Here is a 12,748-nt window from a genome sequence, read left to right on the forward strand (position 1 = left end):
TGCTCCCTGCAATAAGCTGGGTGGTTGCTATTATGGCCACTATTAAAACATAAAAGAGAGATAAAGACATGTTTCAAAGTGACAAAGGGACAGAAAGACAGATACACACAAACGGCTGAGGAGTTAACGTGTATTTCTGGGTAAGTCTTATCTGAAGTCAGAATTTCATGTTTACATTTTAAACACTTCATGAGAGAGCAGAAAGCAAAGTACAATAAAGCAGTACTTAATTTCAGGATTGACCAAGCTTTACCACAGTCCCCAGCAAATCCCATCGAGTGTGTCGAGAGCTGCCTTAGCACAGTAATCTATTACAAACGCTAACGAGAATTTAATCAATAACTGATATTCGGGGGGCTTCAGCAGACATCACAAATCAACACTGATCTTTGCTCAAGCACATGACTGCTCTGAATAAACACATGCAAGAAAGTGAGTGCAAGTGTGCTAGGAAATAGTGCCTCCAGAACAGTAGCAGGAGCAGTAGTTTATCTCCTGGTTGGTATCAAGGGGGCAGCTCTCAGTTTGGAGGTGTGCAAGGTGAAATCAGCAGATACCGATCTCAAAAGGAAGAGGTTTAAGTCTGTAATTAGCATTGTGTCCTTCACAGGTCCTTCAGTGATCTCAGTTAACTCCTATTCCTTTGGCAGGGCCCTTTGAGTTGTGGCTACAAACACACATCTTGAGAAAGAGAAAGTTTCCTCCCTTAGATACATGAAGATAAGGGTACATTTAGGGCCCATCAGAGCTGTTGATTTCCATCACTGATGAAGGCTCGTTTTCCTTGTGTGGTGTTGTTTCTATGGCTGATGACTCTTCCCATGGTGCTCTTCCAAGCTGTGATCACTGTGTGCAGGTAACATTTAATCTGTCTCAATTTTCATCATCATACAGTGGAGAGGGCACCAGGCTGGGGTCAGAGAGGCACAGGGAGCTGCTGAAGAAGCTTGGGGCTGTAACCACAAGTAGAAGCCCCAGCTCCTGCCACTGCTTGTGGAGAGGGGCTGTGCATTTGCAATGGTGAGTGCGGCAACCAGAAAGGAGTGGAGAGATGCTGGAGAGCCCTCTATACAGAGTGTGAGTTTCTGAGCTCTACCATATGAAAATAACTGACACCAAGTAAAAAAGTGTTAATTTTACAAAAAACTAAAACGAAAAGGAACCTTAAACATAAATTACATTCCTCTACCCCCCCAGTCCCTCCCAAAATATGTTTCCATAGTGCTACAGTGATTTCTTAATTTCTTTATTTTACTTTAAAAAGCAGGAAAGGTGTTATGTAAAGCAATAAACTCCAGTGATTCACCATCTTGGTGAACATCACATTCCCAAGTACCAGCCTCCAACAGCAGAAAATCAGTGGTAAATTGAATAAGATAATTTACAGCAGTACCTTGCTCCACCATTCAAAATGTCTCTTGCATAACTGACTCTTTTGATGGCATCTTTACCTTGGCAAAGAAAACAGATGCATGCATATATTCTGTTGAGAAGGTGTAACATGTTACTACTGGCTTTACCAGACAAGTTTGGAGAAATGGAGGATGTGCTCTGTGACATCGATGGGGGAACAAGATCCTATTCCTACCAGAGGTAATCAAAGTTAAGGGCAGCCAGAAAAGAAGGGATGCAGATCCGCGCTTGCCTTTCAATCCCACCACTCGGCCCAAAAGGATCTGTCTCCTGCACTTTCTTTGAGCCACTGTATTTGGAGCTGTAGATATTCTTCTGTTCCATCTTTTCCAGACCTTTTTATTTTACTTTTTTTCTCATATAGCAGAACCAGGAGAACACATAAGCCCCTTTTTTCATGTGCTGCATACTTTCCAGCTATGCAGATGGTCCACTTCAGTCATGTGGCTCTCACAGGACTGCTCCATCCCAAACCACAAACCCGTGTGGAAGAGGGTCAGCTCTCAGGTTACTGGGGAAAATCATCTGCACGATCAAGGCTGGTTTCCAAACCTTTATCTTACAGTTAATACTTTTGGCCTTGAAAGGTCGCTGGGAATGGCTCTGATATGGCCTCAAGGGCTGGGGAAGAAACTCCCCACTCGCCCTCCTGAAGGAGTGCAACCACTTCTCACTGTTATCTTGAATGAGCATTGCCCAGCCCGTAACACTGCACATTATCTGACAATATTGGGCAAATCTTGCTCAATTCAAACACTCAGCATAACTCCTGATGTGAGTGGGAGCCCCCCCAACAGCACCGAGGTCATTACTGAAGCTTTTTAAACACTCCCCACTCCCCTCCCTCCTCCTCCCTCTGCCCACTTCTCCATACTCCAAACCAAACAATTTCCCCTTTCTGTGCTATATTAAGATAATATGCAGAAAATCCAATACATTATCCTCAGGATTAAGTAGCATCAGCAGGGCGTATTCACACGTTGCTGCTGCGCTTATATCAGGGGCACATTTATTCTCAGCAGGCACTAAATGTTCCCAGCTCTTCCCTGGGCAGGGAAGGTGGGTAGCATACCAAAGCCACACATTTAGAGGCTGTGAAACAGTTTAACTACAGATATATTAAGGAATTTGCCTCAGGAATGTAAACAGATCCAGAGTTTTGTGTGCCAAGGCAATTAATTTTAAGAGTTCCCTTGCATGCACACACATGAGTATGCACACGTACCTGCTACACCCTTCTGCCTGTACCATACATAAATATGCAACAAAAGCAACATTTCTGAGGCACTAATAATAGTAAGTGCTCTTGCCACAGAGATAAAAACTTTATACTTATTTGGGGTAATGTTGGAGGTCATTCACTGGTCACACAAGGAGTTGTCCATTCATGATACAATATTAAAGGATGACTTGGGCTTAGCTGCAGTGCATGGAGAGTGTACATAAAATACATCTTTGAGGAGCTGAACGTGATTAAATAAATTTACTGGAACAAAGAACAACTCGACCTCAGGAAAGAAAAATCAAATTTAATCTTGTCAGGCATTTGTTGGAGCCTTGGGTCATCTTAATCCTTCACTGCAAATTGTTTATTCCCTGTGTTTTTGTGCAGCTCTCAGACACCGAAATGAAATGTTTGTACATGCTCTGGTCAGTCAATTCTAGGTTCAATTGCTGTCATGGTCTACTTTTAGGCATGGACTGCTTCAAGGATACACTCAAAACGCTGCACCTAAAATTCTTCATGACCCTTTGGCATGGATGTTTAATAACACTCAGTCACCACCCAATTAATCAGTGTACTCCTCAGCTTCTGCACACGCACTCAGCTGCCCTGTCCAAGCCACCAGGGACCTGTTCCTCATCTTCACTCACTTTTGAAACTGTGTTGGCCGCTAGCTCACTCCCTGAGCATCCTGTTCCATTTTTTGTGCTGATAACACCATCTTCCTGGAAAGATCAGACCCCTCTCAAAACCAAGTGTGGTCACCTCTTTTTAAAAGTGAGCTTATCGCTCTCCACAACTCTCTGAAAGAAGGTTGTAGTGAGCTAGGGGTCAGTTTCTTACAGGTAACAAATTTTCTGACATAAATGATTCTATCATTTTATGACCCTAAACACAAATTTACTTCAGTCTAAGTGTTTGGGATATAAGAGTCCTTCAAACATATTTAGGTCAAGGAATTAAAATTTCAGAGTATTTTCTCTGAGGCTTCTCTGTTGAAATAAAGGGTCAAAATATTTACAGTTCATGTCCACGTTTAATTTTAATATGGCCATTTGGATTCTTAGCATGCTTGAATTTTCCTGGGTTTTTTGTTTGCTTGTTTGCTTTGGCCTGTGGACTTGAAAATTCGGTGTTCAATATACTTAAAATGAAACAAAATAAATATTAAAACAAAATGTATTTAAGCAACGAATTCTATTGTAAAAAAAAAAAAATCACAAATTATCGAACTGCCATTCTTTCTTGTTCGAATTTGTTCACCTCTTTGAAAGTGTGAAGAAAATTCTTCTTTACAACTTCAGATGAGATAGAGAATTCAGTCTAATTATATATATAGGACTTTGTCTGATTTTATCCTAATAAAAGTTTACTTTTTTTCCCTCTTTCTTAACTTTTATTGTGTTTATAGATAGTGTTGGGTGATTTTTTAATATAGGCAGCATCTAATAAAACCCTCATCTGAAGCATCCATGCAAATACCATAGAGTGGGAGTGGGAGGAGAAGGAAATTCTGTGCTCACTGCAAAAGGAAGGGACACAAAAATACTTCTGAAGGACTCTGAGCAGCCTAATTCTACTCAATATGACCATGGTAGGAGGTTTCCCCAACAGATCCTTCCAGGAGGAGCTGCACCAAACTTTTGGCAGCCCTTCACACACAGTTTCTGTGTGACACTGTCCCCACAGAGCTCAGAAGACACTGGAGGTGGCACTTGGAGGAACATGTTGGTGTGAGCTGATGCTGCACCTCCAGCACCTCCACGGCATCCAGGTGGAGCCTCCAGATGGACATCCCTTGGTCAGGACACAGAACTCACCTGCTGATTCCTGAGTGCAGGGCACCACTGCACCTACAAGGGCAACTGGAACAAGCTGGGGCTTTTTGAGAGTGAAGTTGAGCTTTATGGAGGATACAAAAAATCCACACACCTCCTTGATGCACGACAGAAAACAGTCCAAGTGCTGCCAGCCTCATGCAAAACCCTCAGATTGTTTTTCTTGGCAGTAGCAAAACAGGCACAAGCAAATATTACCGTAATCACTGGGGCTTGCCTTTATTTTTTGTATTTTAGTGAAGAGATGCTTCATTGCTTTACAAGATATTTGGAACTTACAACTAATTGAATCCTGATTTTTAATTAGTTCTGAGGTCATGCCTAGCAGTCCCAGCCACAGCCCCGTGATCTGGCTTTCCCAGGAGTGACAAAAGTGCTGGAGGATGGCCCCCTTTGGGTGGCACAGTGCAGTTCTTCCTGTGGATGTGCAGAGTGGGATCTGCTTCCCACCGAGTGGGATGCTTGGACGTTTCAAGCAAGAGCAGGGAAAGGCTTTCCACAAACCTCTTATAAGCCAGGTGTGAGGTCTCACTATATCTACTCTCATAAAAGGGGCTCAGATTATCTCTTCCTGTTGTTCTTAAAAGCCGTTTCAAGTATGGGATTGTCTAATTTTGCCCACCTAAACTTATGATAGGTAATGTAAACTGATTTTATACTCTCCCTCTGTAACCAGTGGAGAAAATTAACACATGGGAGAACAATCCCCCCCTCTTAGGCACTTCCTCTGAGGATGGGAGGGATGATCATGCATAGGTGCTTCTGCATTGCCTACAAATGATAGCTGTGCTTTTTAGTAGAGAAGAATTCCACTTTTAAGTCACACTGAGGATAAAAAAGAGACAATGTCCAGCTACTCTGGCTTTTCCCAACTCTGCATTAGAAATCAGCTGACTCATCAGTAAATGGGAAAAACACCTGACTCTGTCAATTGTCAACATCACAACTCGCCCACTTCCTAAGCCTTCATGTGAAATTTTTCTATGTATATTTATAGCTGCTTTTCATTGAATAGACTCACCTGACCAGAGGGCTGTCACATTGCTTCACTCTTGACATTGATTTAAAGGGAGGGTTTATAATAACCTACAGTAAAAGCCTGTCTTCAGCATTGTGCAGCCACAATTTAGGGTGGCTACTGGTGTTTTTTAAAGATTAAAGGTCCTTTCCATGTATTGGTGATAAGCACAAGGGGAAGAACAGTCCAAGAGCCAAGAGAAGCATCAAAATCATTTTGTTGCATCTGAAGTCACAAAGAAGTTTTGGCACTTCAAGCTTTTCATGGATATAACATTTAAATGCTGTCCCATTTAAATTTCTGCTCAGAAGCAGCTCAATGTCATTTGAAATCCAAAATTCATCAAGATTTACATTGTGGGCAGCTCCTTGCTTTTCTCAGTGGTGGGATTTGGCTGTACAGGAGACACTCAGAAATCAGTTTCATTGAGACTGGCCAGATCAATGTCCTTTGTGTCTCCATGGCTCATCTTCTTTCTTCACTCTGTTTTTCTAAAAACAAAAACAAAAACAAACCAAACCCCAAAAAATCAAAAAACAAAAACAAACAAACAAACAAAAACAAAACACACACAAAAAAAAAACAACAACAACAACAAAAACCAAAAAAAAAAAACAACCAAGCCAAACCAAAACAACAAAACAACCCCCACTATATTGGGGGAAAAAAAAAAAAAAGGCAGCATGAATCATCACCTTGAAATTTCTTTCTCCTTTGGCTTGCTTTGACTGGATGCCAGCCTGAAATTAATCATTTCCAAGCTGACTTTGCTCTTTAATCAGAAGCTCACTGATTACTGTGATCTAGTCTTCATCCCTGTTTTCTTCAGAGGATTTTAATTAGTAGCCTACAGTATATTCCCTTGTACAAGTGCTCCAATTATGTTTAATCACTACCACTGTACATACAATAATTAATTAATGTTAAACCAGAGAGAGCTTGGAGTTGTGATTCATTGGTTTGGTAATCTCTGGTCCATTATTTGGCTGTTTTGTATTCTATAGTCTGTGGAGCAAATCCCTTAGGAATATGGTTCAGTGTGCCAGGACTCTCAGGTTCTGTTCCAGTGTTACCAATATGTAGTTTAATATCCAACATCTCCATTTGCCAGCACCCCAAGTCTGTTGTGAAGGTCTTCAGTGGTTGCTGAAACCAAACGAGCTCATCTGGGGTAGAAGGTGACGTGTGATGGGGTTGAGCTGCTGAGCAGCTGGAGGAGAGGGGAGTTTTGCTAGACAATGTCAACATGTCACCAAAGAGAAAATCAAGAGACATCACAGGCTGTGCAAGCACCCATCCTGCTGAGAAGAAAAGTTTTGCCTTGCCAGGGCACAGCAAACACCCCCAAATAAGGGCCAGTGACAGCACCCCCTCTCAGCTCTGGTAAAGGCCACTTCCAGAGGGAACACAGATAGAGATAGTGCTGAAGGCAATCTTGCCTCCCATATATTGCAGCTGTGTTAATTACCAAAGAGTGGGAACAGCCTTACCTTCACAGATGTAAAGAGTGTGATGAAGAGTGAGATTGCTGGTAAGGAGTCATTTGGAGTCTGCTGGCTCTGCTGTGAGGTGGAAGGGACAGGAGCTTGTCCAGGGGACAGAAGGGATAAGCTGCCATTCTAGAGACAGATAGGGTTAGGTGGCTGTGCTAGGGACAGGAAGAAGTGAGTTGGAACTGCAGAAAGAAAAGAGAAGAAGAAGGAGAGAAAGAGCTAGAGCTGTGTGGAGCTGCCCATGGGAGGCTACATAGAAGAGGTATGAAAGGCTTCTAGGTAACAAGGTGCTGATGCTTGAAGCCTTCTGAAGTTTTACTAAAACACTCTGAATGTTGTTTCCATCTTTACAAGAACAACTTCTTTCACTGCAAGTGTTGCTCCTGGACTTAAAATGAACCTGACACTTGACAAGAGGCAAAGCAATGGACTTTGATTATCTGTGCCTGCTTGAGAAGCCTCCACATCCAAAGACACAGTTTTTGCATAAAAGGTAAATTTCTTTCTATCAGCAAACTAATCAGTGCACAGAAATTCATGATGTGAAAGATGAAGTTTTTCAACAGCATGTCCAAAACTTTTTGTTATCCTGTTCTGAGAAATGACATATCAGAGGACAACTTTGTAGTTTGAAAGTGGAAAAAGTTTCCAAAGCCCTCAAAGTCCACTTTCTCTGTGAAATCTGATATGGTAGAACACTACCTCACTGTGAACCCTCAGCATGTAGCAGGAAGATAGAACAAAATAATGGGCTTTAGCCACTTTCCGAAGAAAAATATCATGTGTGATAGGGATTTTTTTTTTTTCTTTCATTAAACAAAATACTTAAACCACATTTTGCCAGGAAAAATAATTTCAAACTTGAAGGGAGGACTGGGATAAAAACAAGCATCTCAGATTTCCTGTGGCCTGGCTAAAACAATACTCAGTCCCCTATCTTCATTATGGACAGTATGAGGAGCAAAATTCAAAAGAAATATAATTATATATTGATGGTTCATGCAACAAAAGGAGTTGAGTGAGCACAGGTTTTGGTCTTCTGGCCAGTACTGGGCTGCTGTGGTCCTTCCCCTAGATATGTTCTCATGACCGAGCTAAGCTCAAATATTTATATGTTTAAGAAATGTAAAAGTAAAGAGCTCATCATGTCCTGTTGATACATCATTTAGTGGCTGCTTGAGTCTTGCAATTTCTGCTTCTGGAACAGAGAGAAATTGCCTGGAGTTGGCTACTGCTTGGGGCTATTCTTGCTTATTTCAATAGAGACACAAAATATATGATCCTCCAAACAGAAGCAAAAAGCAGTCCAACCCCTTGCTGAGGCACTCCCTCACCCAGCAGCCTCTGTGCAGGAGGAAGCCCACATCTGAGACCCCCCCAGAGCATCGCCTTGGCCTGGGGGGTTGCTCCTGAATGCACAGCCCACAGCAAAACACCACTGGAAACTCTCAGCACCAATTTACAGACTGTTCAATATGAGAGCTACACCCAGCCTCCAAACCCCTGACTTCTGGCAAGTGAAGGGCTGAAGTCCAGGATCAAACATCTAAGCTGGGACCAGACCAGTCAAGGCTTGCATCCAGGAACAACAGGAAGCATCACTGCACTCCCCACACTTCCAGCTTAGGGCAGATCTGAAATACAAAGATTTACTGGCACTACTGCATTGATCTGGGGTGGGAAAGTATCATAATGTGAACTAAAGTCCCAATATCTCAAAACTCTCCACTGAGAGGCAAGATATACACAGAAAAGGAGTTTATTTATACATATTTTTACAGCTGATGCAATCTAAAAGGAAATTTGATCAAATGCTTTTGTCAACGTGAGCTGAGTCATCACTGGCTAAATGAACTGAGCCCATGTGCATAGCCTAGTCCTGCCTTTCTCTTGGAATTTCTAAGGATCTCAAAAGTATGAGCCTTAGAGTTGCAGCTGTATGTCTTCATAGTCACATGTGGCTTTTGAGGTTGAGAGTGGTTATTATATGGTGCAATTGTGCTGTAAGAAAATATTATTGTTGTACTCCCCTAGCTCAGTGACTAAAACTGTAACCATCAGATAATAAATCTGCCATTAATACCTATATTTTTTCCTGTGGTCTTTGAAACCTCTTTGCCTTGTCTGAAACCTGAGGTCAGCAATTGTGTTCTTTGTATTATTATTAGTACTTCTTAGGCAACATATTTTGTACTCATTTACGTCCCCTTTAAGCGCTGAAGGTTGTAGGAAGGTGGGTAATTGTCTGAGAACTTTACAGACTCAACCTGCCAGCAGCAGCCAGCCCTGTCCACTCATCTCTGGCTTAGAGATTGATGTGATCCACACCTTCACTGCATCCATCATGCAAGTCCACGTAGCTGGACAAGCCTGAACAGCTCTTAATCGTGTCACATTGCTCTTTATGCATTTCTTCACTCAAATGAGTTTTGTTAGCTTGGACCTTGATATCCTGCTTTCAGCAGCACTGCTGTAATCATCTGTGAAAGAGCTTAAGTGGACTGCCAGGTTCAATCCTCAGGCTGATCATAAACTCACTCTTGTAGGACAGATACAACATAATCCTGACAAGCAGATCTGGGCTCCAAATTTATCTGTATTTTTTATTATGTTTGGTTTAATAATGCTGTGAAAATTGCTCTCTGGAATCCCTGAATTGAAAAGGAAGCATTTGCTATTAAAAAAAAAAAAAAAAAAAAAAAAAAAAAATCAAAGACATGTGAAGGGCGGGGGGGGGGGGGAAGGAAGTTTTTATGGAACCTTTCAACTGGAAAAAATGCAGTTAGCTTTACTAATAATAATAACTGGACACACATGTGATCCCTTTTCAGGAGCTGCCACTGGGAAGAGAATGGAATAAGACAGCAGGAGCACAACCAGATCTCCCCTCCCTCAGTGGACAGATTTCTGTATGGTGGCAGGTTTGAAATGCCCCAACAGGGCTGGCCGTCACTCAGAGCACCAGCTGCCTCCTCCTAAGCACATAAACAATCATAACACTGCCACTCTTAGTGACAACTTGGCAAGAAGAGCTTGGTGGAGGATGAGCGAGGCTGAATTGTCCTGTTTGCTCACAACCCATCCACAGCCTCCTGCCTGCCCTGCTTGAGGTGCTCATCGAGGGAGGGGATATTTGCCCCCCTGTCCTGCTCTGCTGAGACCCCACCTGCCGTGCTGCTTCTAGCATGGGAAGGACACTGACTTGGAGTGAATCCAGAGGAGGGATCCAGGATGATTATAGGGATCATGGAGCACCTCTCCTTTATAGAAGGGCTGGGAGAATTTGGATTACTCAGCCTGGAAAAAGATAAAGTTTTGGGATAACCTGATTGTGGTCTTGCAGTACTTGAAGGGAGCCTACAATAAAGGTGGAGAGGGACTTTTTACAATGGCCTGGAGTGACACAAAAAGAGGACATTACTTCCAGCTGGAAAGGAGTATGTTTAGATTAGGTATTAGGAAGAAATTCTTTACTGTGAGGGTGGTGAGTCACTGGCACAGGTTCTCCAGAGAAGCTGTGGATGCTCTGTCCCTGGAAGTGTCCAAGGCCAGACTGGATGAGACTCTGAGCAACCTGGTCTGGTGGAAGGTGTCCCTGCCCATGACAACAGGGCTGGAACTGGATGATCTTTAAGGTCCTGTCCAACCAAAACCATTCTGAGATTCTGTGCTGGAGTATGGAACATCATGAGGGAGAAGCCCATAACTTTGGCCTAGGATGTGAAGTTTAATCATTTGATGGAGGATGGGAAAGATATGAAGACCCCCAACACACAAAGGCTTTTATGGCAGAAAGTATTTTCTGACTGAACTCCATGTGCACAGCCTGCTTTTACGATGTGCATTTTGTAGGGACACAAGTGTTTTCTAACAAAACACCACTGCCTTCTGGACTGGGAGTTACTGTGGTTCTCCAGGAGACTTAGGCAGGATCTTTTTCTCCTCTTGAGGAGAAATTGTGGTAAAAATATGCACTGTAAGGGAGGCCTAGAGGCATGTTGACTTCAGATGGAGGCATTTTTTCAAGACTTAGCAGGATCTGCTTTTCTGCTGTGTACATGCATCTATATACACTTAGGAAATATGATCACAATATACGTTAAAGATAAGATCCAGTTGATTAGCTCTGACTGGTTAATGAGTGCCTACAATGGCAAACATCAAAGTCCAATGGAAAGGACTGTTATATTTGAAAGACATCGATGCTATCGTTAAGTCCAGGTTAAGAACAATAAGGTGCTGAAGAAACCGTCACACTTTCTGCTTCAGCTTCCCAAATAAAATTAGGCAACTTGTGCTGGGTGATCAGACCCAGGAAATAGCCAGGTATTTCCATCAAACTCCTTGGGAAATAGTGATGGGTAAAGCTGGGACCTCTTCTGTTTTTTCACATTGACATGCTGGCTCTAAAGCCTTCTTTTCAATAATTGGGAATGGTGCTAAATTTGAAAGCACTGGACTGCAATTTTCCATGTTGTTTCCATGCTTTAAATGAGTCTGAACCTCAAGGTTTGAATCTTAAGATTTTTGGTTTGCTTTTCTTGTGAGTTTAGGTTTGTTTTGAGTTTCTTGTAAAAGTATTCTGCCAAAATTGTATTCAAAGATCTCAAGGAAGGAAAGAAGGAAGCAGGAGTAGAAAGAGGAAGGATAAAACTGCCATCCACAGAAAGTGAAGAGATCATAAAAAATCAAAAAATAAGAAAAGTGACTACACTGTAGCAAAGGATTTGATGCAAGAAGAGGCTGAGAAAAAGCATGGAATGCCATTGAGGCAGGGCAAGAGTAGGTTCCCCATCCTGCAGCTCTGCCAAAGCAACAGGGAAGATGAAGTTCGTGAAGAATTGAAATGAACTGTCCTATTTCTTTTTAAAAAAATCAATATCCAGTTGCAACATTCTCTTAAGCAAAGATTGCTTTGGATTAACATTAGGAAATAAAGCTAACTAACCTACTTAAATTGGGAGGCAAAAAAATGTGTGTCCAGAGTCTACAGCGAGAAGCAGAACATGGGAATAATAAAACCTCTGTTGTCTGTCCAGCATGAATGTGTAAGATGATCTTGAGAAAACCATCTGCAATAAAACACCCCATGACCAAAAAAATTTCAGTATCTCTTAGGAAGACTGTCAGGCCATATAGATGCCAGTTTTCAGTTAGTATCATGTTAAATTCCATAGGAAAGTTTAAACAATCCTTAGTATCATGTTAAATTCCATAGAATAGTTTAAACAATCCCTTTTTTTCTCTATACATTTTTTTTTTTTTTTCCCCAAAGGTGCTTTGAATGTTGCCTGACCCCATGGCCTTCACATCAGATCAGCTCTGTGATCCTGATTTCTATCAAAGGATTCCTTTGGTAAAAGCTGTGGTATTGTGGTATTTCTGGAGATCTAAAAAGGTGACGTGGATTCACAGAAACCCTCCGTGACAGCTTTATTACAGGCCTGATCACCCACCTCTGCCCCAAAAGACCTCGCCAGCATGTACCACCTGCTGCTTATTCTGCAGGAATAAAAGCTGCAGCAGCACAAAGAACTGCAACAACTCTGCAGCCTCTTTTGCTGGACCTGTGAGCTTCTGACAGTGACCATGGGCTTGAGCCACTTCACCAGCCTCTTCTTCCCTGGTAGTAAGGGCAAGAAGCCCTGCTACCCAGGCCAGAAGGACACACAGAGGCAAATCGACCTATCTGGATCTTCTACAGGTGTGCTTTAGCCTTTCCCTCTGCCCAGCAAGTCCTGCTCCCCCTGACACCACTCCA

At 42.3% G+C, this 12,748-nt stretch overlaps 1 long non-coding RNA gene across 1 annotated transcript; it reads left to right on the plus strand.

Annotated features, from left to right (window-relative positions):
• The first annotated feature begins 7,035 nt into the window (after positions 1-7,035).
• LOC131378615 (uncharacterized) lies at positions 7,036-12,464 on the plus strand. The gene is made up of 3 exons (XR_009208180.1): positions 7,036-7,480; positions 9,819-11,313; positions 12,263-12,464. It is a non-coding gene; the product is annotated as an uncharacterized LOC131378615 (long non-coding RNA).
• The last annotated feature ends 284 nt before the right edge of the window (positions 12,465-12,748 follow it).

Source organism: Hirundo rustica, chromosome 1 (assembly GCF_015227805.2).
Source record: "Hirundo rustica isolate bHirRus1 chromosome 1, bHirRus1.pri.v3, whole genome shotgun sequence".
NCBI lineage: Eukaryota > Metazoa > Chordata > Aves > Passeriformes > Hirundinidae > Hirundo > Hirundo rustica.